This window comes from Miscanthus floridulus, chromosome 13 (assembly GCF_019320115.1).
Source record: "Miscanthus floridulus cultivar M001 chromosome 13, ASM1932011v1, whole genome shotgun sequence".
Classification (NCBI taxonomy): Eukaryota; Viridiplantae; Streptophyta; class Magnoliopsida; order Poales; family Poaceae; genus Miscanthus; species Miscanthus floridulus.
The window spans coordinates 78,924,316-78,952,273 of NC_089592.1; the positions used below are offsets into that span (position 1 = coordinate 78,924,316).

At 41.5% G+C, this 27,958-nt stretch overlaps 1 pseudogene; it reads right to left on the minus strand.

Annotated features, from left to right (window-relative positions):
* Positions 1-415: 415 nt before the first annotated feature.
* Positions 416-27,893, minus strand: LOC136500116 (F-box/LRR-repeat protein At3g26922-like; annotated as a pseudogene).
* Between the last annotated feature and the right edge of the window lie 65 nt (positions 27,894-27,958).

Sequence of the window (27,958 nt, forward strand, 5' to 3'; positions counted from 1 at the left end):
CGAACAATAAATTATTACTATCTGTGTATACTAAGTGTTAGTAGGCTAGTAGGGCTTTGCTAGTTGCTTCTGCATGACCTTATTATCAAATGAATCAAGTAGAAACGAATCTGTGTACTAAGAAATCAAATTTAGCTAACTGTAAATAGCATGACACCAAGCAATGCAATCGATCAAATCCAACTCATAGTTTTACACAACTAAAATGAAAAAAAAAAATCTGCTGCAGGGGTCCAGTTGGATAAACAGGAGTGCTAAATCGTTTAGCGAATAGTGTCTGGATAATTGTTTCATATATATATATATATAAGTGCTACCGAAATACAGCAAACGAATGAGTTAGCATGCTAATAAACATTTGCATCACAATTGAAAAATAATTATGCATAACTTTTTAGGCACATCACCACGGAACTTAAAGAAGAGGAGAATGCATAACTGATAACTCCTAGAGGAATAAACATAAATGAAATAGGATGAGAATAAAAAAACTTAAAAATACAATTCTCACTTACATGAACCTCCAAGTCTTCAATAAAGAAACGATACTGAATAAAGAATGCTATCAACATTTCTTTTAAATATAGACAGGAACAACTGCAAATGCTTAAGACGGGAAAACTTCAATGGGTTGTCCCACAACCATTGCTTCTGAAATATAAAACTTAAAATGTCATTGAACTGAAATTTTCAGATAGTTTAAAACATAAAACCTCAAGAGTCATATAAGGGGGGTTTACCTTTATTATCTCTAGCCAACGTAAAGTTAGATTTTCCACGTTTGGAAGACCGTTGAGAAGTGATATGAGGGCATCCTGAAAATCTGCCTTGTAGAACATAATATTTGCATTTTGTATCTTCGATGAGTGGCTGAGTCTAATTGGTATAAAGATAAACCGTCCATAGTATTCAAAGGTAGTAAGATTCCTAGCATGGAATTCTACCTTGGTAAGTTCGCAACAGTCAATGTGCAAGTACCAGTAGATGGGATAGCGGACCATTCACCACCAGTTCATCATTGAGGTTACATCTGTCTATGCATAGCCACTCAAGATTACAACAATGGGACAGCACATGTCCAAGGTCCTTTTTGGAGGCATGCACTAACTGTAGACGAAGTTTTTTAGATTTGGGAAACCTCTATGGTGTGAAGGTGGTTTCAAAGATACAAAGCTAAGCTGCATATGTTGTAGGCGAGATATACTTCCACTGTCTAGACGTTGGAAAGGAAACACATATCGACCCAGCTGAGATTCGAAGCAAAAATGTATGGGCTTTAGATCCAAAGTGAGGTTCTTTCTCCCTGACGAGGCAGCAAAATTAACCCAATTATTGAGATGGTGAACTAGTAGGCTATCAACAAGATGCAACCTGACTTCAAGTGTTTCACACTATGTGAAAAACGGTTTTAGCAATGGGACAATTTTTTTATAGGGGCAGCCGGTGATAGAGCCGCCTCTACAATGGTGTGCTCGGAAACCACGAGACCAGCCGCCCATACAAATAGAACAGTAGGGGCGACTAGTGATACGAGCCGCCCCTACAAATAGGTCGGATTTGTAGGGGCGGCTCACTCACCAGCCGCCCTCGGTGTTGCTATTTGTAGGGGCGGCTGGTGATTGAGCTGCCCCTACAAATGCCCCACGTATAAATACCTACAATTTGTAGGGGCGGCTCAATCACCAGCCGCCCCTACAAATGACCCACATATAAAAAAACTACAGCACATTCTTTCTCCTCGGGTCACTCACTCCAACCCGTGAAAGAATGGTGGGGAGACCTTGGCACCTCCTAAAAAATGATCTACTAAGGGGGGAGGTTTTGGTCTCAAATCCTTTGGTGGAGAGGTTGTAGAAGGTAAGAAAATGCTATTCCACACTTTTTTTGAAGTTTTAATGGTTGATTAATGAGTAATTAGAGTTTTGTTTCTCTCTCTCTTCTGTAGTGCTTGAACTACTTATGAAGCAAATTAGACCCAAGTTTTGAATGTACTTGGGTAAATTAGGTAGAGAAACAAGATCATACCCTTATTTGGTCCATGTTTCTTGATTTTAGTGAACAATTAGTTAGTTTTATGGATGTTTCATGTGCATATAGATCTAGATCTAGGGTTTGATTTTTTTATTAATTTTATTTTTGTAAATTTATGTTTGATGAAATTGGACTAGGGTTTGCATGAAAGATATTGGGTAAAATATAATTGTTGCTAATTGTTGTCTTTGAAATTATTTATTATAATCAACAAATGTATTTTAATTATTTATGGATAAATGTGCCATTAATTAATTTTCCTCTACCATGGTGTGTTTGTATGCTTCATGTAATTATATTTGATTTATATTCATATATATATCTGAAGTATATACAATTATTCTCAAGTAATTATTAATTTGATTTATTTTTATATATATGAATAAGTAGTCCTTTAATGTTTGTTTTGTTGTTGTTGTAAAAGATGGAGTACAAGAACTCTTGGATGTATGGTTCGTTAAAGTTCAAGGCAGGTTTCCGTGAAGAGGTGGATAAATTTATTGAAGCCGCAAAGAAGCATGCAATGACGTTGACAGAGAATAAGGATATAATTATTTATTCCTATAAAGATTGCAAGAACCGTATGGCATGGATATATGTGACTATCATCATATTACATTTGATTATGCGAGGATTTGTTAAGGACTACACAGTATGAATTCATCATAGTGAAACGGTTATTGTTAACGACGAGGATGAGGAGAAATACGACGACAAAACCCTAGAATCCCTATTCCAATATTCAGCAGAGCTTGTGTGGCAGAACTGCCTAATCTAATGCCTCCCAGGAGTGCTTGTGTGACACTAAGTACTCAGGGGAGAACACTAAATTACTCGGTTCCGTCGGGCACACCCTAGGGGAGAACCCGAAAATCCACATTTTTGCCATCAGGATCACAAATGAGAGAATAAAGCTTACATCATTCTTAACCATTTCTTACATCACCTTTAATACAACATCAGAGTATAATATGTATTGTTATAACAGCGGAATGTAATCATCTTAACAAAGCTATGAACAATTTAATTGAATAACGGAATATAAACATGTGAACAGAGTTACAACGAAAATAAACATCTATTAATGACATGATGAAGTATTGACATACAAACTATGACAACAGATTATGAAACTTTCATTTATAAAAGCATTTGGTGAGAGTTATAAATAACAACTACGATCGCAGCGTAAAGGAATCCTCGCTGAGCCCACCAGGAGGAATCCACACACAAGAGTCAGCTTTAGCATCCACCTTCACCTGCAACAGGGAGAATAAAACCCTAAGTACCCAATTGTACTCAGCAAGACTTACCCGACAGGAGGAAAAAAAGACTCTAAGGATATGCAAGGCTATCTGGCTTGCGGGTTTATTGTATTTGCAGGAAGCATTACTAAGCGTGCGTCCTTATATTCGATTTTTATTAATAGCCGCATTAGTTCATTAACTAACCATTCTATGTAAGCACCTATGCTACTTTCAAGCAAGTGGTAAGCAATCAAATTTTCTTTTTCTATTTCATCTTTCATCTTTTAGTTCTTACTACGGTGCTAGGCATAAGACAAGCCGTACCGACTTGGTGGCGATTCACGAACCAATGTCCCCAGCTGGGTACCCTGAAAACACATACCCCGCTTGTACCCAAGGCACAAGCAGAACCAACCCATCACTCTCCTGTCCTAGGGTCCTAGGTCCCCGTCCAAACTGGGACTCCAAGCCCCCGCCCCTGAGTCCCAGACTCAGTGCGGTGCAAGAACCTTCTCCACCAAAAACAAAACCCTGATAGTCGGTCCGGAAAGAGCCAGAACCCACGACAAGAGAGCAACAAGCCTTCCAAGCGCCCATATACCAATATGTGCTCGGAATAATAAATATGTGACTTACCTCGATGGCTTATGCAACGATCGATCCTTAATCGACACAGACAGGGAAAGCAGTGTAACCAAGCTATGCCCTGCGTCCACGGCGACACAACCTCTTACACCCACCAATACCCAAACCATATCCCTGCCCGGTCACCATTTTTCCTTTCCACCATTTATATATTCCAAGTGATAATAATACAGTAATATATTTCCCTATATCTCGCGAGTGACAGCCATCACTCAACTTCTACCGGAGTCCTGTAGCATAGTATTCTACACGATCCTGTCATACTAGTAAGACTCATAGGATAAAGATATATATATGCAAGTGGGTTTCATTCAACTTCTTAAAACTTAATGCACAAATATAATTTAAACTGCAGAAAAGTAGGGGTTATGCACCAGGGCTTGTGTGGATAAGATATATATTAAAAAGTTAGTATCTGCATCCTTAGATCATCCACCATCAACTAAATAGAAAACCCATTGCATCATCTCCTAGAGAGAATACCATTACATCATCTTCGGATTCCGAATCATGCTTCAATTGATCCGTTGATCCATCATCGTACCTATATGATATGCAATATGATGCAATGCAAGCAGTAATTAATCAACTGCAACCAAGATTCGTACAATACGATTTATGCCTCTCAAGTTAACGAGCTAGTTCTAACGATGAACATACTAATCTATGTATCAACATCGTCAAGAAAAGCGTCATTTCCCAACAATTATTTTAGTTACATAAACTCAAGTTGTAGCTTTATTCCATTATATCAATTTAATCATTATTCAAAATAGGACATCATTATCTATTTAGCAAACTAATTATTTTGAGGCTACAAAAATTACAGCGAGTACCTAGTATTGCTAGGAGCCTACTGTAAAAATTTCAGATCCAACAATATTATCAATTGATCACAACAATTCCTACAAGTTTATATTTTTATAATGTTAAGTATCTTAAATTAATTATATAGCTCCCAAAAATATTACTCCCTCTGTTCCTTAATATAAGCCATATAGATTTTTAAAGAAAATTCCAAAATATAGGTACATATCAGCTCCCACGTCGATTAGTTTGGAAACCTTTCCACCGTACATAGCACATGCCCCAACCAATCCTTTAGATTTAGGAAGCAATCTGATTGAGAGAGAGAAGATGGTCTGATTTTCCTTTTTTTCCTCGGTCTCACATCCTTCCCCAAGCCGTGCGTTAATATTGGTGCTAAAAACTATATGGCTTATATTAAGGAACGGAGGGAGTATCAAACTATATGAACAAAATCTACTAACAGGTAGCTCATGATTTTTGGAGACTAACAAAACTGGTTTCACCATTTTATGATTTTTATTTGATTTATTACGGATTTACAAACTTCAGCCATTTCAAACAAATAATAAATCTAGCAGAAAAAGGAAAATGCTTTATGGACGCATTAGGCCTAGTGGAGGCTAGTAGCCCAACAGGCGCGCCACAGCACGGGTGCCCCAGTGTCGGTAACTAGGCGCCAGTAGCGGCCCAGCTAGGTGGCACGAGGCCAGCCCAGGTGGGCAAACACGGCCCAACGTGGCACGGTGGTGGCTCAGCAGGCCAGTCCACTCACGGCCTGCCCATAGAGGGCACACAAATACGCAAAAAGAACCCTGAGCTTACCTAAAATTAGCTAAGCCTTTATTTGTAAGCCTATGAGTCTAGCGCTTTTGCGAAATAAACTTGGTAAAGACTCCTATTAGTGATTGAGTACACCTGCTACCTTGAAACAGAGCACACAGAGCAGAGGAAGCACTCCACCGGTTGATGGACAGCTCGCCGGTGGCAGTACGGTCACGGGGCGGTGTGGGGAGGTGCGCGAACCATGGTCGGACCCGGGCCTAGCCGCGGCACAGACCGAGGTAGTCCAGCCATGAGCGCCGACGACCGACTGACCACAATGGCGGTAGTGGGGCACAGTGATGGTGCAGATGCAAATGCTCAGCGGCGAGAGCACTTCAGGGAGTGGCACATAGGTGAGGCGGTGGCGCTGTGGCGTCTACAGGGTGGCTCTGAGCGGCAAGCGACCGGCTCGGATGCGCAGCGTGTGCCCACGGTGAGCCTTGGTGGTAGAGGTGGCGCCGACGCGCGGGGAAGGCGTCGTGGTTGCGCTCACCGGTGACAACCGATGGTGAGGCTGCAGCGTAGTCGACGGCGCATCGAAGAGGGGTGCAGCGCAGAGCTCAACGCTGCAGACATGGACGATCGGGGTGCTCACACCCAAGGCTCACGACCATGGCGGACGGGAGTGGACATGGCGATGGGGCGCTGCGGTGGTGCGGCACGCGAAGATGCGACGTGGACCCTGGGGTGGTGGCGCGGCCATGATGGCCATGCATGGCATGGCGGCTGTAGTGGCGTGTGCTCTGTTCAATCGAGGTTGCGGGGAAGGCTCTCGGAAGGACGATGCAGCGGGACTCGGGCATGCCTTCACGTGCGATGGGTGATGACGAAAACACGGCCACGGCGGCTTGGGCGCGCGGAACTAGAACGGCAGGGCAGCGCAATGGGGCTGAGGGTGTGGGCTCGGCGTTCGGGCTAGGCAACGGCGACATGGACAAGCAGAGGAAGAAAACCAAGCGAGAGAGCAAGCGAGCAGGAGTTGGGTCACCTCCCTTCGGTAGCAGAAAAGAAAAAGGGAGGAGGAAACGTCCTACACACGCCGACGACGGACGAAGATAAGGAAGGACAAGGCCAAGGCCAAGGCCGTAGCTGGTGGCATGATGTTCGCATGATGCGTCTTAAAAGAATACATGCCGTGAAGTACCATGACGAGATGACTCAACCTGGCCAGACGCGAAGGCAGACCGGAGCTAGAGCGTCTCCTCCACAGCAGTAGAAAAGGAAGGAGCGGGAAACAGCACGTGGGGGTACATGTCGTACACACACCAGAGCACCAACATGATTGATAGAAAGACAACAAGCCAGAGATGGTGAGGAACAGTGGGAAGGAGACAGCAGCGGTTCTATCACTTACTTCATAGACATGGCATGAAAGGACGTCCTGGCCCAACATGGCCAGCAGGGTCAGGCTAGGCAGAGATGCATCCCATCATCACTATGACCAGGGCCACGATGGGAACGAGACAGTGATCAATAGCAATGCCAGGTGAGTATGTTGTACGCCGGAGAAATAAACGAAGTTGTTGCGCTCTCTTTCTCGTCAGTTCGTGCTTAACAAACTAAACCCATGAGTGTATTTATATATATATATTTATTTATATATATATTGTTCTATTTATTAATGGATTTTATTTTATTTATAAAAGTTGATTTTCATGCTTAATCCAACAGAACGAACCGTTCACTAGAATCGTTATTGGACATTCCTAAGTATTTCTATGCACGGTGTAATTTAACTTAAGCGTTTATTTGAGTCTAAGAAACTAAGTCACACAGGATTCGCTTATCGCCTCAAGTACGTTTTAAATTAAAAACCCGAGAAACTCGTTTAGGAAATTTTTACTTAGGCCCAAATCACGGTGCTAAAATGGGCTCATAACACCAGAGGTGTTACAACCAACCCTCCTTAAAAAGAATCTCATCCTGAGATTCGAAGCAAGAATCAGAAGAGGGGAACGCGATTACATTTCATAGATCAGGGATTACACGAAAAATTACATGACTTCAAATACTAAACCACACGGGGATCTAGGGATACATGGTTAAGAGCAACCTGGTACAACCGAGACTTAATCTAGAAGTCGAGATAGATGAGGGCAATGCAGAAACAACAAGATAATGATTATCCAAAACATGGCATAGCACCAACAGATCCAGAAATAGTCAACGAAGAAGTAAAACATCATGAACCCTAAGGTTGACTACCCCAAGGGAACTTAAACTTCTTCGACAAACCAGATCCTTTCTTCTCCTTAGATTACACCATCACCTCTGACTGACGAACCTAATTCCACAAGGGTCGACTGGATCTCGTAGCTCTACTCCGAATGCGAGGGAATGAGATGAAGAAGAAGAGCGAGGACCAAGGGTATCTTATAGAGGCAAACAGAGGTGGGGCACAACACACATGAAGTGGAGAGGGCATGGAGGAGATACACAAATGGTTCATGTTGTGGGGATAAGCATAGCCATGGTGCGCTTCCTGCGCAAGCGGGCATAAGATAAGGGAGAGGAGAGGAGAGGGGGTCCGCTCGACGAGGCAGGCATGCTGGCGACCATGTTTCCAAGAGAAAAGAGAAAGGGGAAGGGGGTCCAGTACGGGGACAAGGCGTGAGAGTCAAGAGCCGATCGGATGCTGAGAAAAGAAGAAATGCACAGTGCACAAAGACGGCGACTGCGGCATGAGTCTGTGGCCATGCGAGAACTAGGAGCTAAGGGCCCGATACAGATAGCGTCCATAGAGCACGCAGCGTATAACCCAGCATGCGTAGTGCTCTCAACTAAACACAGGGCTTGGGACATGACATCCACTTAGGCTTTTACAATCACTCCCGACTATCCACGACTAACTTTTCTTACTACTCTTCTTTCCTTTCCTTATCCATATCCGTCTTTCCTATAGACTAAGACCATGTCATACGCTCTTCCTCCAAAACCACCTCCTCTTGCTTACCTTGAGAGAACACTATGTCATCAACCTGTTGTGGATTTCTTGTTTGAACACCTAAACATTTTCAAGGAAATTATTTGTAGCAAAAGTGGAATGGCGGTATAACTTGGTAAAGGTACTTGGTTAACAACCTCGATACAAGTGCGTGCCGAGCAACATCACATGTGGTAGCTGTTCCATAGAGAGCCCTCGGTTTCATCGTGGCACCATAAGCTATTAACCAGACAACTGTTACCAACTTACATGCCCTAAAGGTAGTGGGGTCATGGACCACAGAATAAGAGGAGTATTGCAAGGGAAAATTCAACAGCAAAGGTTCTCTTCACAACAAAGGACAAGGAATTCAAATCCAACGATAGATTTGTTGTAAAGATATTCAAGTGTTCTGCTGGGACATCCATAATTTGTCGATATAGTGTCATATGTTCTCCAATCATGGCTGATCTGCTAGCATCTAAATGGCAACTTCTCTTGTAATCCACCTAACATCGCCCTTGAAAACTTTAAGCACATCTAACGAAACTTAAGGTAGATGAACACAATAAACACAATGAAATAAACAAAATGCACATTCCAACGGTCTTATATGGGTAGAACATACAAGCATTCAGGCTCCCATTCATGACACAACATTCACCTACGGTCGGACGATCTCAACAACTATGGATGAAATCAACGGCAAGATTACAATACTGGAGGACAACAACGAAAAACACTACTACTATGGGTATAGCATCCCAAGGCAACTAATCTACATCTTCTCGTGGCAATGGCTAAGTAAAAGGAATCAAGGGCTTGACTTCTGACACTTCCGAGGGTGGAGGTGCTGGCGGTGCTACAACACTAGTTCTTCTTCTTTCTGGCAGGTGGATAGGGATCCCTTCCAAGATCGGGGCATCCTACCTTTCAGTAGCCAGCGTCCTCCGCTTGGCCCTAGTGATAAGATAGGCCGCACGTAGCTGATGAACATGCCGGTCTTCAGCCTCCTTTACAGCTTCCAACATGGCAGTCTCCTGTCTCTCAGCAGTTATGGTACTGGCATGCGCTTCAGCGAGTTGCACCTCGAGCATCCAGGTGAAGATCTCGGCTTCCTCGACTCATCGGAGGTAGATCCTCAGTTCTAAGGCTTATCGGTCGTACTGCTCATCTAGAGCAAGCAGGTACATGGTCAAGTGCACCACAGTGGGACTGTCCTCTTGCGCATCCCGCCCTTGCAAAGCCTCCATGCGAGCCCTTCACACCCACCGATTCTTGTCAAAAAGGTGGAAAGAACCTCATGGGGGTGCAGGTAATGGACTCCTCATAGATCTGGCATAGGTACCATAAGGCTTTGCGAGCCACAACCTGGTAGGTGTCGATAAAGTGAAACCCAGTTGCGGTCACACTCCAGGCTTGAGTGAGGTCGGGGAACTCCTCACTCTTCCTGATGTAGACGGTAATCTCACACCGCTGGGTGCCATGCTCCTTGTACTCACGGCCCTCATACTCAGGACGATCCTTGACTTCGAGCTTTTGCAGGGTGGCATGTAGGATTCTAGGAAAATCCTCAACGTTCAGGCAGTAACTACTAACCCAGACTCCTACCATTTCTGGCGGTGGTTGTGAGGAAGGCTGAGCGAAAGGTTGGTTCAAAAGAAAAGCTAAGTGAACTAAAGTGCGCCTAGTGGTGGTACCAATGGCTAAGTTAGGCACTTCTTATAAGGGCGGAGCGTTCTGTGGTCTTAGCGCGGTCCACCAGGGTTCCCACATGGGATCACTATGATGAATCGACCAAATTCCACGCGTTCGAGGCGAGCGATGTGTGATGCCATTACTGACTTGTACGACTGCAGGGCACGGGTCCGACAAGAGCGTAGAAAAGGGGTACGGGGAGACATGGGTCATGACATGCGTGAACCACGGGCAAACGCAGAGCATAAAGCCACAGTGCAGACCTAACTCTGGAATAGGAACAAGTCAGTAGTGCACAATACGACACGTGTGACACCTATGAATGGCGTATCTACAAATAATATGGCCACTACAATGCATAAACATGATATGCATGAAAGCACGTCCTATACATCCTTTCACTATTGCCAACATATAGGGCAACCATTCTCAAATTTTTGGCACATCGTTCTCTCCCTATAGCTAGTCGATACTATCAGACTATGCTCGAGTCAGTGTACCTGCAGAAAAAAATTGATTAAGCCTACCTAAGTCAGCAGAGTGGCATCTATCCTGATACACAACCATGGTAATAGGGCTACTTATATAACTTCGCATACAAATGTCCTAACTTTTTGAAAAGAATTTATTGTCAAATTTTAGTTTAGAAAAGGTTTTCGAAGCCTTATTTCCTCATTTATGCTCTGATACCACCTGTGGTAGAACCACCTAATCTAATGCCTCCCAGGAGTGCTTGTCTTCTATTAGACACTAAGCACTCAGGGGAGAACACTAAATTACTCGGTTCCATCGGGCACACCCCAGGGGAGAACCCAAAAATCCATATTTTTGTCATCAGGATCACAAATGAGAGAATAAAGCTTACTTCGTTCTTAATCATTTCTTACATCACTTTTAATACAACATCAGAGTATAATATTTATTGTTTTAACAGCGGAATGTGAACATCTTAACAAAGCTATGAACAATTTAATTGAACAGCGAAATATAAACATGTGAACAGAGTTACAACGGAAATAAACATCTATTAATGACATGATGAAGTATTGATATATAAACTACGACAATAGATTATAAAACTTTCATTTATAAAAGCATTTGGTGAGAGTTATAAATAACAACTACGATCGCAGCATAAAGGAATCCTCGCTGAGCCCACCAGGAGAAATCCACACACAAGAGTCAGCTTTAGCATCCACCTGTCACCTGCAATAGGGGGAATAAAACCCTGAGTACCCAATTGTACTCAGGAAGACTTACCTGACAAGAGGAAAGAAAAGACTCCAAGGATATGCAAGGCTATCTGGCTTGTGGGTTTATTGCATTTGTAGGAAGCATTACTAAGCGTGCGTCCTTATATTCAATTTTTATTAATAGTCGCATTGGTTCATGAACTAACCATTCTATGTAAGCACCTGTGCTACTTTCAAGCAGGTGGTAAGCAATCAAATTTTCTTTTTCCATTCCATCTTTCATCTTTTAGTTCTTACTACAGTGCTAGGCATAAGACAAGCCATACCGACTCAGCAGCGATTCACGAACCAATGTCCCCAGCTGGGTACTCCAAAAACACACGCCCCGCTTGTACCCAAGGCACAAGTAGGACCAACCCATCACTCTCCTGTCCTAGGGTCCTAGGTCCCCATCCAAACTGCGACTCCAAGCCCTCGCCCCTGAGTCCTAGACTCAGTGCGGTGCAAGGACCTCCTCCACCAAAAACAAAACTCTGATAGTTGGTCTAGAAAGAGCCGGAACCCATGACAAGAGAGCAACAAGCCTTCCAAGTGCCCATACACTAGTATGTGCTCGGGATAATAAATCTATGACTTACCTCGATGGCTTATGCAACGATCGGTCCTTAATCGACATAGACAAGGAAAGCAGTGTAACCAAGCTATGCCCCGCGTCCATGGTGACACAACCTCTTACACCCACCAATACCCAAACCATATCCCTGCCCGGTCACTATTTTTCCTTTTCACCATTTATATATTCCAAGTGATAAAATATATTTCCCTATATCTCGCAAGTGACAGCCATCACTCGACTTCTACCGGAGTCCTGTAGCATAGCATTCTACATGATCCTGTCATACTAGTAAGACTCATAGGATATATATATATATATATATATATATATATATATATATATATATATATATATATATATATATATATATATAGGGAGAGGCTATTCAGTAGCCGGCTACAAAATAAGTTATTCTGTAGCCACCTCTATTTACCATAATTTTATATACTAATTTACCATAATGTCAATACATATTTACGATAGTTGGGTTACTATAACACATGGGAATATTTACCATAACGTTATAGTAAACCACTTAGTAAGGAGTTACTGTAAATCTCGTAAATTAACATAGTAATTATCGTAACTCAAAGTGGCTACAGAATAAGTTATTCTGCAGCCAGCTATAGGATAGTAGTTCTATATATATATATATATATATATATATATATATATATATATATATATATATATATATATGCAAGTGGCTTTCATTCAACTCCTTAAAACTTAATGCACAAATATAATTTAAACTGTAGAAAAGTAGGGGTTATACACCAGGGCTTGTCTGGGTAAGATATATATTAAAAAGTTAGTATCCGCATCCTCAGATCATCCACCATCAACTAAATAGAAAACCCATTGCATCATCTCCTGGAGAGAATACCATTACACCATCTTTGGATTCCCAATCATCCTTCAATTGATCCATTGATCCATTATCGTACCTATATGATATGCAATGCGATGCAATGCAAGAAGTAATTAATCAACCGCAACCGTGATTCGTACAATACGATTTACGTCTCTCAAGTTAATGAGCTAGTTCTAACGACGAACGTACTAATCTACGTATCAACATCGTCAAGAAAAGCATCATTTCCCAATAATTATTTTAGTTACATAAACCCAAGTTGTAGCTTCATTCCATTATATCAATTTAATCATTATTCAAAATAGGACATCATTATCTATTTAGCAAACTAATTATTCTAAGGCTACAAAAATTACAGTGAGTACCTAATATTGCTAGGAGCCTACTGTACAAATATCAGATCCAACAATATTATCAATTGATCACAACAATTCCTATAAGTTTATATTTTTATAATGTTAAGTATCTTAAATTAATTATATAGCTCCCAAAAATATTATCAAACTATGTGAACAAAATCTACTAACAGGTAGCTCATGATTTTTGGAGACAATCAAAACTAGTTTCACCATTTTATGATTTTTATTTGATTTATTACGGATTTACAAACTTCAGCCATTTCAAACAAATAATAAATCTAGCAGAAAAAGGAAAACGCTTCACGGTCGCATTAGGCCGAGCGCGTCGGCAACCAGGCGCCAGCAGCGGCCTAGCTAGGTGGCACAAGGCCAGCCCAGGTAGGCGAACACAGCCCAACGCGGCGTGGTGGTGGCCTAGCAGGCCAGTCCACACGTGGCCTGCCCACAGAGGGCGCGCAAATACGCAAAAAGAACCCTGAGCTTACATGAAATTAGCTAAGCCTTTATTTGTAAGCCCATGAGTCTAGAACTTTTGTGAAATAAACCCAGTAAAGACTCCTATTAGTGATTGGGTACACCCGCTACCTTGAAACTGAGCACGCAGAGCAGAGGAAACACTCCGTCGGTCGATGGATGGCTCACCGGTGGCGATGCAGTCACGGGGTGGCGCGGGAGGTGCGTGAACCATGGCTGGACCCAGGCCTGACCGTGGCACGGATCGAGGCAGTCTAGCCACGAGCACCGCCGACCGGTTGACCGCAACGGCGGCAACAGGCCACGACGACAGCGCAGATGCGAATGCTCAGCGGTGAGAGCACTTTGGGGAGCAGCACAGAGGTGAGGCGGTGGCGCTACGGCATCGACAGGGCAGCACCGAGTGTAGGCGTCCGGCTCGGATGCACAGCGTGCGCCTGCGGTGAGCCTTAGCGGCAAAGGGGGTGCCAGCGCATGGGGAAGGCGTCGTGGTTGCACTCACCGGCGACAATCGACAGTGAGGCTGCAGCATAATCGACGGCACGTCGAAGAGGGGCGTAGCGTGGAGCTCGACGCTGTAGACATGGACGACCGGGGTGCTCGCACTCGAGGCTCGTGACCATGGCGGACGGGAGCAGCCATGGCGATGGGGCACTGCGGTGGTGCGGCACGCGGAGACGCGGCGCGGACCCTGGGGTGGTGGTGTGGCCACGACGGCCACACGCAGCATGGCGGCTATAGTGGCGGGTGCTCTGCTCAACCAAGGTTGCGGGGAAGACGCTCAGAAGGACGATGCAGTGGGACTCAGGCGTGCCTTCGCGTGCGATGGGCAATGACGAAAATGCGACCACGGCGGCTCGGGCGCGCGGAACTAGAACGGTGTTGAAACGCATCAGGGCTAAGGGTGTGGGGCTCGGTGTCTGGGCCAGGTAACGGCGACGCGGACAAGCAGAGGAAGAAAATCGAGCGAGAGAGCAAGCGAGCAGGAGATGGGTCACCTCCCTTTGGCAGCAGAAAAGAAAAAGGGAGGAGGAAACATCCTACACACGGTAGAGAATGGACGGAGATAAGGAAGGACAAGGCCAAGGCCATGGCTGGTGGCATGACATTCGCGCGATACGGCTTATAAGAATACATGACGTGAAGTACCGTGACGAGACGACTCAACCTGGCCGGACGCGAAGGCATACAATGAAGGCAGACCGGAGCTGGAGCATCTCCTCCACGGTGATAGAAAAGGAAGGAGCAGGAAGCAGCACGAGGGGGTACATGTCGTACACATGCCAGAGCACCGACATGATTGATAGAAAGACATCAAGCCAGAGATGGGGAGGAACAGTGGGAAGGAGACAACAGCGGCTCTATCACTTACTTCATAGACACGGCGTGGCAGGACATCCTGGCCCAACATGGCCGGTAGGGTCAGGCCAGGCAGCGATGCATCCCATCATCACTACGACTGGGGCCATGATGGGAACGAGACAGTGATCAATAGCAATGCCAGGCGAGTACGTTGTACACCAGAGAAATAAACGAAGCTGTTGTGCTCTCTTTCTTGTTAGTTCGTGCTTAACAAACTAAACCCATGAGTGTATATATATATATATAAATCGTTCTATTTATTAATGGATTTTATTTTATTTATAAAAGTTGATTTTCATGCTTAATCCAACAGAACAAACCATTCACTAGAATCGTTATCGGACATTCCTAAATATTTCTATGCACGGTGTAATTTAACTTGAGCATTTATTTGAGTCCAAGAAACTAAGTCACACAGGATTCGCTTATCGCCTCAAGTACGTTTTAAATTAAAAACTCAAGAAACTCGTTTAGGAAATTTTTACTTAGGCCCAAATCACGATGCTAAACGGGCTCGTAACACCAGAGGTGTTATAGCTTGATGCACAAATAGATCCTGAGTTTGGCAATGAACAAGGTGGTGATGCTGGTGGTTGGGATGGTAACGACGAAGGTGGTGCCAATAATGATGGTGGAGCACATGTCGGGGATGAAGATGATTTGGAGGACATGATTCGAGCCCTTAGACCAGAGATTTTACTAAAGAGCCCGAAAGGTCTAAAAATTTTGGAAAGGGTGACAAAAGCATCGAAGGAGACTATGTATGGTGTTGAAAAGGGTTGTCCGTCACATTGGACATTGCTACGTTTTATGCTTGAGCTACTCATCCTGAAGACTAAGTACGGATGGTCAGACTATAGTTTCAATGATCTATTGTGTCTCCTGTCATGGGTGCTGCCACAACTAAACTCAGTTCCTGCCAACACATACCAAGCGAAGAAGGTCATAAGTCCATTGACAATGGGGGTTGAAAAAAATCCATGCATGCCCAACCACTGTATACTTTTTCATGGTGAAACATTCAAGTCACTGGATAAATGTCCCCGGTATGGGGCCAGCCGGTACAAGAACAATGACCTTTACAGTGGGGACGAAGCCTCCACGGGGAAAAAGAGGAATAAGAAGGAGACAAAAAAGGTGGTACAAGAATCTTAGCCCCCAGAGGACACTCTATTGGGCAACGATGCAAAGCAGAGAAGAATTCCTACCTTGGTAATGTGGTACCTACCAGTGACTGACCGCTTGAGATGTATCTTCCTAAACCCTAAAGAAGCTGCACTCATGACATGGTGGGATAATGAGCGCAAGGTGGATGATGATAAGATTGCACACCCGGCTGATTATAGTCAGTGGCAAAGGATTGATGAGAAGCATAAAGAATTCAGTGATGACCCAAGGAATGTATGGTTTGGCTTGAGCACCGATGGAATGAATCCCGTCAATGAGAGGATGAGCGACCACATCACTTGGCCAGTGATCTTGACCATGTACAACATCCCAACGTGGTTGTGTCAGAAGAGAAAGTACCTTCTCCTCACTATTCTTATTTCTGGCCCTAAACAACCAGGCATTGATATAGACGTGTTCCTTGAGCCTTTGATGTAAGAAATGGAGAGGCTATGGAGGCATGGGGAGCCAATGTACGATGTGTTTCAAAAGGAGGACTTCATATGTAGAGTAATAATATTTGTTACTACCAATGATTACCCTATGATGTTTGCTTTGTCTAGACAGATCAAAGGTAAGATGGGATGCTTGGTTTGCTTGGATGGTACTACATGGGTGTTCCTAGATACATCCAAGAAGATAGTTTACCTAAGGAACTAGCACTTCTTAAAGATAAGTCACAAGTACCACAACAAATTATTCTTTAGATTTTATGACAACACCCTAGAGATTGAACCCCCTCCGGAGAGACGTCATAACGGAGAACATGTGTATAGAATGATGAAAAATATACGCGTCATCTATGGAAAGAAGAATCCAGATGGGATGAACAGAGATAGAAGCACACCTCCTGTCGAAGGCGTACCTTTCAAGAAACAATCGATCTTCTTTTAGTATCTGCCTTATTGGCTAGACTTGGAGGTCCCCCATCCCATTGATGCTATGTATGTATAGAAGAATGTCTTTGAGAGTCTCATTGCTACCTTGATGGACATAGGCAAGTCAAAAGATGGTCTGAAATCACAGAAAGACATGGTTCAGCTAAACGTGATGCCATAGCTTCACCCGGTACCTAAGGCTAATGGAAAATACACTCTGCCTGTGGCATGCTTCAACCTAACACCAGAAGAGAAGAGAGCTATATGCACTTTCCTAAGGGGGGTCAAAGTCCTGATTGGGTTTTTAGCGAATGTGAAGAAGCTAGTGTCGATGAAGAACTTGTCAATAACACACTACAAGGCTCATGATTGTCATATGATGCTGATAGTGTTTCTACCTATTGCAATCAAGGCTATAAAGCCAGAGTTCTTGAAAATGGCCATCACCCACATGTGCTACTTCTTTTCGAAGATCTTACAGAAGACGATTGGCAAGCAAGAGCTGAGTGACCTACATAAATTTGTGGTGGAGATACAAAACCAACTAGAGATGTGTTTACCTCTTGTTTTTTTATATAATGCCACATCTCATGATTCATAGGGTTCATTAGATACAGGCGCAGGGCCCTTGCTACTTGCATGAAATGTGGCCTTACGAGCGGTTCATGTCGATTCTAAGCCGATACGTGCATAATTGAGCATACCTAGAGGGCTCCATGATAGAGGGTTACAGTACTAAAGAAGTCATTGAGTGCTGTCAAGAGTACCTAAAAGTATAGAAAGGGATTGGTAAACCTAATTCTCGTCACAATGGTAGGATGGCTGGGAAGGGCACCAGTGGTAGAAAAGTGTTCATTGCCCATGATTACAAAGAGGTGAGTCAGGCGCATTACAGTGTCTTACAGAGTACACAACTGATGCAACCGTACATTGATGAACACTTGGCTATTATTATGGTGGAGAGAAATGGTCGTTCAGATGATTGGATCATGAAACAACATAAGCAATGACTAACTATATGGTTGAAGGACCAAAACATACCGCCTAGAGAAACCATAGACTCTATTACCATCAGTAGGTTGGCGAAGGGGCCATCGAGACAAGTGACATCTTAGAATGCTTATGACATCAATGGGTATACGTACTATACCCACGCAAAGGATAGTAAATATGTGAACCAAAACAACGGCGTTCAAATAGAAGCTCTCGATGGAGTGGGGCGAAAGATCCAATACTTTGGCATCATTGAAGAGATATGGGAACTTGACTATGGAAGGGATATAACGGTGGACCTCTTTCGATGCCGCTGGATCAAACAACACCAACTGAATAAGATTGGATTGAGAGTCCTAGACCTCGAGAATCTAGGCTACCAAGATGACCCTTGGGTGCTCGCTTCACGTGTCGCACAAGTTTTCTATATGCCTGACCCACAAAGTAACCTCCCCCCGAAGAAGACAAAGCACGTGGTTGCCTCTGGGAAGCAGTATATTATCAAAGTTGATGTCGTGGACGATGTTGAAGCTTACAATAACTACGATGAGATGCCACTATTCACAGACTTTCCTAAGAAGATTAGTATTGTGGAAAAGAACCTACCCAAAAGCATATTGCCATGGAAACAAAAAGGTGTCAAGGGAAAAGTCGTTACAGCGGGCTAGCTAATTGTTGAACGTGGACTGTTTGTGTAAGTGTGTATGTTTGTAAGACTTTATTTATGCATGTGTGTGAGACTATATATTTATGTATGTGTGTGAGACTATAGATTTATGTATGTGTGTGAGACTACATTTATGCATGTGTGCGAGACTACCCTTTGCATAATTTTAGAAAATTTTAGGAAAAAAAACCATCATATTTGGAGTTAGTATGAGGGAGAAAAACTAGTTACAAGTTTGAGCCACAGATTAAAAAGAGAAAATCACACTTGTTCATCATTGATCATCATGAACAGTTATGATTTTTCTTTTTAATCTCTAGGTAAAATTTGTAACTAGTCTTTCTCCCTCATACTAACTCCAAATGTGATGATTTTTTTTCCTAAATTTTTCTAAAATCATTCTCTATCAAGTTACTATGTTGATTTGGTCATTTTTTTATTTGACAAAGTTTGAGCAATTCAAATTTTCAAATTTTAAAAAATGATAAGTTCTAACGAGATTTTCAACCATTAAATGATTTCAGCTAAAAAGTGATGAATACCAAAGTTTATAACTCATCAAGATTTATAACTTTTATTTTGGTTATTTCTTCATCTGACAAAGTGATAGTAAATTTTGTTCACAAATCAACATGTCTCTCGTATAGTTCATAAAACTATGAGTAATATGTGAATTTGTGAATAATGTTTACTAGTACTTTATCACATGAAGAAGTGACCAAAATAAAAGTTATAGATAGTGATGAGTTCAACAACTTTTATGTTCACGACTTTTATACTTGAAATCATTTAAAGTTTTAAAATCTTGTTTGAAGTTGCTATTTATTGAAATTCAAAATTTCAACTATTCAAATTTGATCAAATAAAAAGATAACCAAAATAAAAGTTGTAGATAGTTATGTGTTCAACAATTTCTATGTTCATGACTTTCTTATTTGAAACCAATTAAGGTTTCAAAATCTTATTTGAAGTTGATATTTATTCAAATTCAAAATTTAAACTGTTTAAATTTAGTAAAATAAAAAGATGACCAAAATATAAGTTGGAGATCTTGACGAGTTCTACAACTTTGGTATTCATCACCTTTATAGCTAAAATCACTTAATGGTTGAAAATCAGGTTTGAAGTTATCATTTTTTGAAATTAAAAATTTGAATTGTCCAAAATTAGTGACAAAGATAGATGACCAGACTAAAATGATAGAGCATGATTTTAGAAAAATTTAGGGAAAAAACCCATCACATTTAGAGTTAGTATGAGAGAGAAAAACTAGTTACAAGTTTCAGCCACGTATTGAAAAGAGAAATCACACTTATTCATCATTGATCATCATGAACAGTTGTGATTTTTCTTTTTAAGCTCTGGGTAAAATTTGTAAATAGTCTTTCTCCCTCATACTGACTCCAAATGTGATTATTTTTTCCTAAAGTTTTCTAAAATCATTCCCTATCAAGTTACTATGTTTATTTGGTCATTCTTTTCATTTGACAAAGTTTGAGCAATTCAAATTTTTAAAAATGATACTCCCTCCGTTCCTTAATATAAGCCATATAGATTTCTAAAGAAAATTTCAAAATATAGGTACGTATCAGCTCCCACGCCGATTAGTTTAGAAACCTTCCCACCATACATAGCACATGCACTAACCTAACCTTTAGATTTAGGAAGCAATCTGATTGGGAGAGAGAAGATGGCATGATTTTTCTTTTTTCCTCGGTCTCACATCCTTCCCCAAGCCGTGCGTTAATATTGGTGCTAAAAACTATATGGCTTATATTAAGGAACGGAGGGAGTAAGTTCTAACGAGATTTCAACCATTAAATGATTTTATTTGAAAAAATAATGAATATCAAAGTTGTATAACTCATCAAAAGCTACAACTTTTATTTTGATCATTTCTTCATCTATCAAAGTGATAGTAAATATTGTTCATAAATCAACATGTCTCTCGTATAGTTCTAAGAAACTATGAGTCATATCTGAATTTATAAACAATATTTACTAATACTTTGTCACATGAAGAAGTGACCAAAGTAAAAGTTGTAGATAGTGATGAGTTCAACAACTTTTGTGTTCACAACTTTTATAGTTGAAATCATTTAAGGTTTCAAAATCTTATTTAAAGTTGCCATTTATTAAAATTTAAAATTTCAACTATTCAAATTTGGTCAAATAAAAAGATAACCAAAATAAAATTTGTAGATAGTGATGTGTTCAACAACTTCTATGTTCATGACTTTCTTATTTGAAATCAATTAAGGTTTTAAAATCTTATTTGAATTTGACATTTATTGAAATTCAAAATTTGAACTATTCAGATTTGGTAAAATGAAAAGATGGCCAAAATATAAGTTGTACATCTTGATGAGTTCTACAACTTTGATGTTTACAAAATTTTTATTTGATGTCATTTAGTGTCCTAAAATTCTATTAGTATTATTGAAATTCAAATTTTAAAATATTTTTTTTTGTAAAGAAGAAAATATAAAATTATATTTATATATATAATAAAATTGTTTATATATACATATATATATATATAGAATAATAAACAAACTAATATATAAATTTACATGTTCTTTATATATGAATGAATTACAGAATTAGTGATTAAAATAAATTAAAAAATATTTGTCGGGGCGGCTAACTCAGGAACCGCCCCTAAAAATTGATTTGTAGGGGCGTCTAACTCAAGAGCCCCCCTACAAATGCCCTCCAGTATATAAGACAGAGCCCCGAAAATATTCTAAGTCAGAGTGCGATTCTTCCTTTCAGACGTCGTTTGGCTTGCCGAACTCGCCGCCGCCGCCACCGTGCCCTTGCGCGCCCGGCTACCGCCACCGTGCCCGTGCGTGCTTCGTCTCACCTCCACCGACCCACGTGCACCCGGCTACGCGCTTCCTCTCACCTCCGCTTTGTTCGCCGTTGGGAGCCCCTGCGGAACCCTAGTCGTGGGCGACACCGTTCCTCCGCGGAACCCTAGCCATGGGTGACGCCATTCGTCGTGTCCCCTATCTCGCCATCGATGTCAGCACCGAAGAAACGAGGTGTGGTCCCTGGCATCCTCTCCCCCTTCGTCGTCGTCAGCACCCATGGAGACAAGGCAAGGGCCCCCACGTCCCCGCCCTCCCCCTATGCCAGGTGCCTAGTTCCTCATCGTGTCCTTCACCGGCGACGAGCACCCACAAGGTATGTGCGCCCCTTCTCTTCCCTTGCTGTTGCGGCTAATGTCCTATTGATCCTGCCCTAGGGTTTGGTTGATTGCTCTTGTGTTAGATTTTTTGTTTCCATAGATGCGATGGTGGTATGAGTCCTCTGATTTTGGTTCATGCATTTGCTGGTTTCATTGAGGATGATAATGATGAGTAGGGTGTCGAATTGGTAGCAAAATATTTGTGACTTGGTGTCTGTATGTATTCTGTAATGCATTGATCTGCCCCCGGGTTCGATTGTTGAAATTGGAACTAGGATGCCTAGACACAGGCCATGCTTCACATAAGTTAGCTCATGTGGCACATATATGTGCAGCTTGATGATTTCTTCACCATGGTTTTATGTCATGTTTGGTTAGGTAGGTCTTTATGTGAGCCGAGGTTAGATTATGTGCAGATGAAACATGCTTCTTAAGTGTCTTATAATGTGCTATTTGGTTGATGTGTGCTTCTATTTCTGATTACCAACACCTGTAGTTTAGATGAAATGACAAAACATTTAGTTGATAAGTGTTGCCAAGCCAAATGTGTTTTAACTAGTTTGCTTAGGATTGTTTTATCTTGTAGCTTGAAAGTTCAAACAAGTTAAAACTTTTCCATGGTGATCTAATTAATCTATTATGCTTTCTGGACTAAACTTTCAAAGACTTACTTAAAAGGCATTGTTGTCAGTTGTGTGGTTTTCAAGTTTTGTTATATATATGGGGATGAAGTGTGTGTGTTGTATTTTAGAACTGTGGTCTAGCTTCTTTCACAATTTTTTTAAAAAACACCGTGTGCTAGGAGATGTTGAAACTTTGTAACAATAATAATGGACAGCCATACATCATATCTTGTGGATGTAGGGCATGATTGGTTGCCCGAACCAGACCGTCATATGGCCCATCCCGCATGCTTTGGTGCATTCGCCTGTGTTTGGTTGCCCTACTCGCATCATTTGGCCAATGATGCAAACTATAGCAATCTGAGGTGGTTGTGGGTATTCTTCCTGTTGGTGTTTTTTTGTCTTCTTGTGTTTTCTCATGTTTGTCATCAAACCGTGGGATACGTCCATTCCAAAGCAATTGTTGTAGGCATGCCTACCTGATGGCTGGGATGGACATGTTCCATGCTTCCATGGGAGCCATGAACTTGCCTCAGCAATTTGTGTTCTTATTTGCCACCTGGGATGATTGCAGTTAGTTTGCAGTTAGCTGAGGCCTGTATTTTTTGTGTCTATGATGTCGACCATTTTTTTTACTGAGGCTGATACAATTGTGAGATCCTTTTCGTGCCTATGAAGATAACAATGCCAGTTGAGTAATGGATTATGCACATTGATGACCTTGGACTTGTGAGGTATTGGAGCATTGTTTCTTCTATCTTCTGCTTATGCTTCTCATAGCTGTCATCAAACCATGAGACATCCATGCCCAAGCAACAGCTGGGCGGTTATGATAATCTGATGGCTGGGCTGGATGTCTCTCATGGTTTCATGCCTATCATGATCTTGGTTTTCTACTATCTGTTTGAGGTTTGTTGCTGTCTATGTTTCTTAAGCTCCAAGTTCAAGGTCAAATGAAAAGGCAATTAAATCTGAGGCAAATTGATTGAACTAACCCTCATCTTATCAACATCTTATACTTGCTTTCATCGATCTGCATCTATCTATCTATCTTTGATCCATCCATCTAGCACTGGTTCCTTCCTTCATCATGAACTACCACTGCTCATGTTTACAATCATATGAGATGGATGCTACTGCTCTGCATCATCATGTTCATATATGCTCTTCATTCCCTGCTAACTAGCTCTTTTGCTGCTGGTACACCTATCCATCATATTATTCCTTCCACATATATATCATGGGCCATGGCTGCTGCCTACTTCATTCATACACACTACAATCCATAGTAGCTAGCTTCTGCGGCTTCTGAACATGAGTACTAGTAGTGTTAAATTTTAACTTTGATGATCTTTGTGAGACGTCATTTGCTCTAAAGCAACCCCGGGCTACAGTTTCTTGGTATATGAGTGATTCTTTAGTTTAGTAAGTAGTAGCTTCATGTGTCTATTTTTTTATACTTGGCAGTATACATGATATTTTTCTATACTTGGCAGTATACATGGCATATATTCACATAACTTTGGTTACCCATATTATTTCTATACTTGGCAGTATACCATTGTTTAGTAGATTATTTAATATACATATATATTTCAGCTGTCATGGTATTCATTTCGTGTATTGTATCTAGCCCATTTCACCTAGAACTAAGTCAATTCTTTTGTACAAGCTAACTGTGGTTTCAAATTAGTAAGGAACTGATAAAGGAGTTTCTCTGTTAACTGGAAACTTGGTGAATGTGCTTACAACTTTACCAGCTAGCAACAACACCATAAGCTAGTTTTGTTCGTATGAATAGAACTATGCTTGATGCTAACCCCAGAAATGTGATGCAAGCCATATTTTATATAACCTACTTTTGAGTTATTACAATAGGCCCCAAATTTGATAGTTTGGACGGTACAGTATGAAAGGTTGCTTGTAGTTAAAGGATCTGTGGTTCTTTTTATGTTATAACGATTTGTTTTCATATAATATAAATAATTAGAGTATGCTTATTTTAGTGACCGTTTTCTAGCTTGCTCGATAACCTTGCAGTTGACCTTAATATCATGACTAAAGTTGACCACCTTGTTTTACATACTTTTGCTGGCAATACCTCTATCCTATGATGATAGAAGGTAACAACCAATGGCTTTGTAGTTCTTAGATAAAATGAAATGAAGAACAATGGATGTTTGTTTGATAGCCCTAGGGTTTGAGCACTTTAAAAGTTGTACACCAACTTTGTCATTTCCGCAGAACATCATGTAGCTGGCTTCATCTGTCAAGTGATTCCTACAATGTTATTATTAGGAAGTTTTCACTGTTCCATGTTAGTAGCTGTGAAAAGCACATTTCACCATTGCTTCTAACCTCCAAGACATGCTCTTAAGGTTGATTGCCATAGAACCTTTAGTTTCTGGATGGCAGTCTGGTTGACCCCCTTGGTCGTGCTTCCTATAGTTGTTGGCATGTGTTTTGTAGTTAACTGGGTGTGTGGGGCATGTTTTTTTTTGCCTTGCTCTTATACCGTTTGGGACTTAAAGGCTTTGTTGTTGTTGTTGTTGTAGAGTAATGGGATTAGTAGGCAGAATATAGTAGTTAATTTGTGCATTAAATAGGAGGTAATTCTCATCCTTTATTTGTAGCTCTTGGCTGTCTATATAATGAAGAAAAATCGACAAAAACCTGCAACCATTTGGCAGCACCCAACTACTATTTATGTGTGTGTTTTGCTGAGAGTCCCAGGGTACCTGTTGAGGGCTAAGGCCTTTCATTTCCTTTTAGGAGGCTTAAACGAAGCTCACAGTTACGGTCAATTCAAGTTCATCTGCATATATGTCAAGTTCACTATTAGGGTCCAGTCAGTAGTCAGTTTGAACATTCTGTTTGATTTGTCGGGCCTTGTTAGCAGCATGCTAAACTTAATACTTTTTTGAACAGTTGAATTGTTAGTGTGAACTGTAAAAAACAGTTAAATGGACCACTGCTAAAAATATTTTTTAACAGTCAAAATGTAACGTGCGAACTCAAATTTCATATGAACTAGTGAAGTGTGGATATATGGGAAAAGTTCTCATGTGAATTCCTTTTTCTTTTGGAAAGAATCCACAAAATTTCATATTTAATCTTGACTTGTTTGAAGAAAATGGATTGTGAACTATTCAAGTCTGGTTGTGGTGTCATAAGACATCCCTTTCTCTGTACTTAACTGCCCTCCTAGATTAGGTTGTTTTGTAATTGCTTTATAGATTAAATGACTATAAACCTATGTCAGCATAAAACATTAACCAGTGTTGTTGATGAACTTTCTTCTTTAAATATATTGCATTAGAGTAGAAATATGTTCATTTCTGTTTGAGTTATTTTATTTACTATTGTTGTCCTACTATTAATACTATTGCTGTCCTACTACTAGTACTACTGGTTTTTTGTTTTTCCTATGTGTTAAATCCCTGGTACTATACATTACTATGCATCCCTATGTATTAACTTGCTCTATGTTTGCTAAACAGATGTTGTTTTTTTGTCAAATCTCCCAGGACTCGCTCAGGACTTGTTGTCACGTCTTTTGCCATCAGCTGCTGCTCTATGTTTGCTAAGCAGCTGTCGGTTTTTTTGCCAAATCTCCCCTCTTCTCTCCTCTCCTTTGTTTTTCGATGATGAAATTGTCCAAGTCCATACATTATATGAAATATGAGCTGATGATCATGAACTTATGAGGAACTTGACATCATTAGCAGCCGCCCCTACATTACCTTCTCCTCTTTTTTCTGTTATGATGCCTTGATGTTCCAAGTTCAAGATCAGATGATGATTGACATGTTTCTGAGGCCCCTATATTGGACCAGATTGTACATGTCAAAGGCACCTACCATGACCGAGATTCTGACTTAGGTAGAAATCCTAAGTACCAACACCTTCGTGAGACTGAAAGGCTAGCTCTAGGCCGTTGATAACAATGCGTATGAAATTTGACATTGGTCTTATAATTGTAGTTTATATTGGTCTTGTATATATTCTTGTGAATTGGACTTATACTTTGGAGCAAGGTACGTGTCGGCTAGCTGTGCTCCCTTCCGTGCCCTTCCCTGTCTTTTGCTTGCACTTTCCTTTCCTCTCATGTCGTAGGCGTCGTGCGTGGTCTCAATCGGCGGCGTGGGGGGGGGGGGGGGGGGGGGGGGGGGGGCGAAGGAGATGCCCGCGCGCGTGATAGATTGATTGATTAGCCTATCTCGAATTATATATGCATATGTATATATATATATATGTTCTGTAAATTTGAATTTTTTTAAACGAAAAAATGTACTGTAGGGGCGGTTTATGACTGAACCGCCCATACAAACAGGTATTATAGGGACGGCTGGTACTACAGCCGTCCCTACAAATCGATTTGTAGAGGCGGTCTGGGAACCACCCCTATAAATGGTCTTGAGTCGCTTCTACAAACCCTGTGTGACGTAGTGGCAACCACCTTTCCATGGTGTTTCTGTAGAACAGCATTGACCTCGTGGATGAATCTTCCGGTGTGCTCGCGCAAATAATGACAACCATCAAAAGTCAACCTGGGGCACACAGACCACGTGCATCTCAACTTACTTGACAAAACATTAGCCCTTGCGAATTCTTTTGGGGGAGTTTGGACATAATTCTGTACACGACATCCTACAGCAATGACATATAGCCTGAAGTTTAGAAGTATCATCTATATGTATATACACCTAGAACAAAGCCCCCGATCGAAGAGAAAAGAAGAAAGGATGAAGTTGGACATACCATCGGAAGGTCTTCAAACCGAACTCTTGGCACTCCAAACTCATGGATTGCATCTTCACCACGAGCATCATCGCATGTTCTTGTTTTTTTTGTCACATTAGATTGTTCATCCTTCTTCCAAGAATGTGTTGTTGATTCGAAAAATGATAAGCCTATATATGCTATATATGATATATAGTATCAAAATTAACAACATGTGGATGGACAGAAAAAAAATGAATAATATCAAACGGGACAGATGCATCTTTCTATGCAATCGTCCCTTGTATATATATTTTGCACATGGAAAATGTTTAGATTTTACAAAGAACAATAAAACAGTATACCAATCATCACCTCAACATGGCAGCAGGAGGCATAATAACTGAGAAGAAACATAAATTATGGATCTTTTATACAAATTAGAGACTCAGCCACTCGTTGAAGCTACAAAGGTTTGCGAGCAAAAGCTGCAATACACAGGTGAGCTGCGCGCGTGAACTGCAAATGGCCGCAGTTCACCACAATGTCCATGGTTAAGGCCAGGTAGACTCCGGTCAAGCGCGCACCTGGGCCATGCGATGCCGATCCAACGACCAGGACGCACCGTCCGACCGAGGTGACTGGCGAGTCTTGGCCAGAG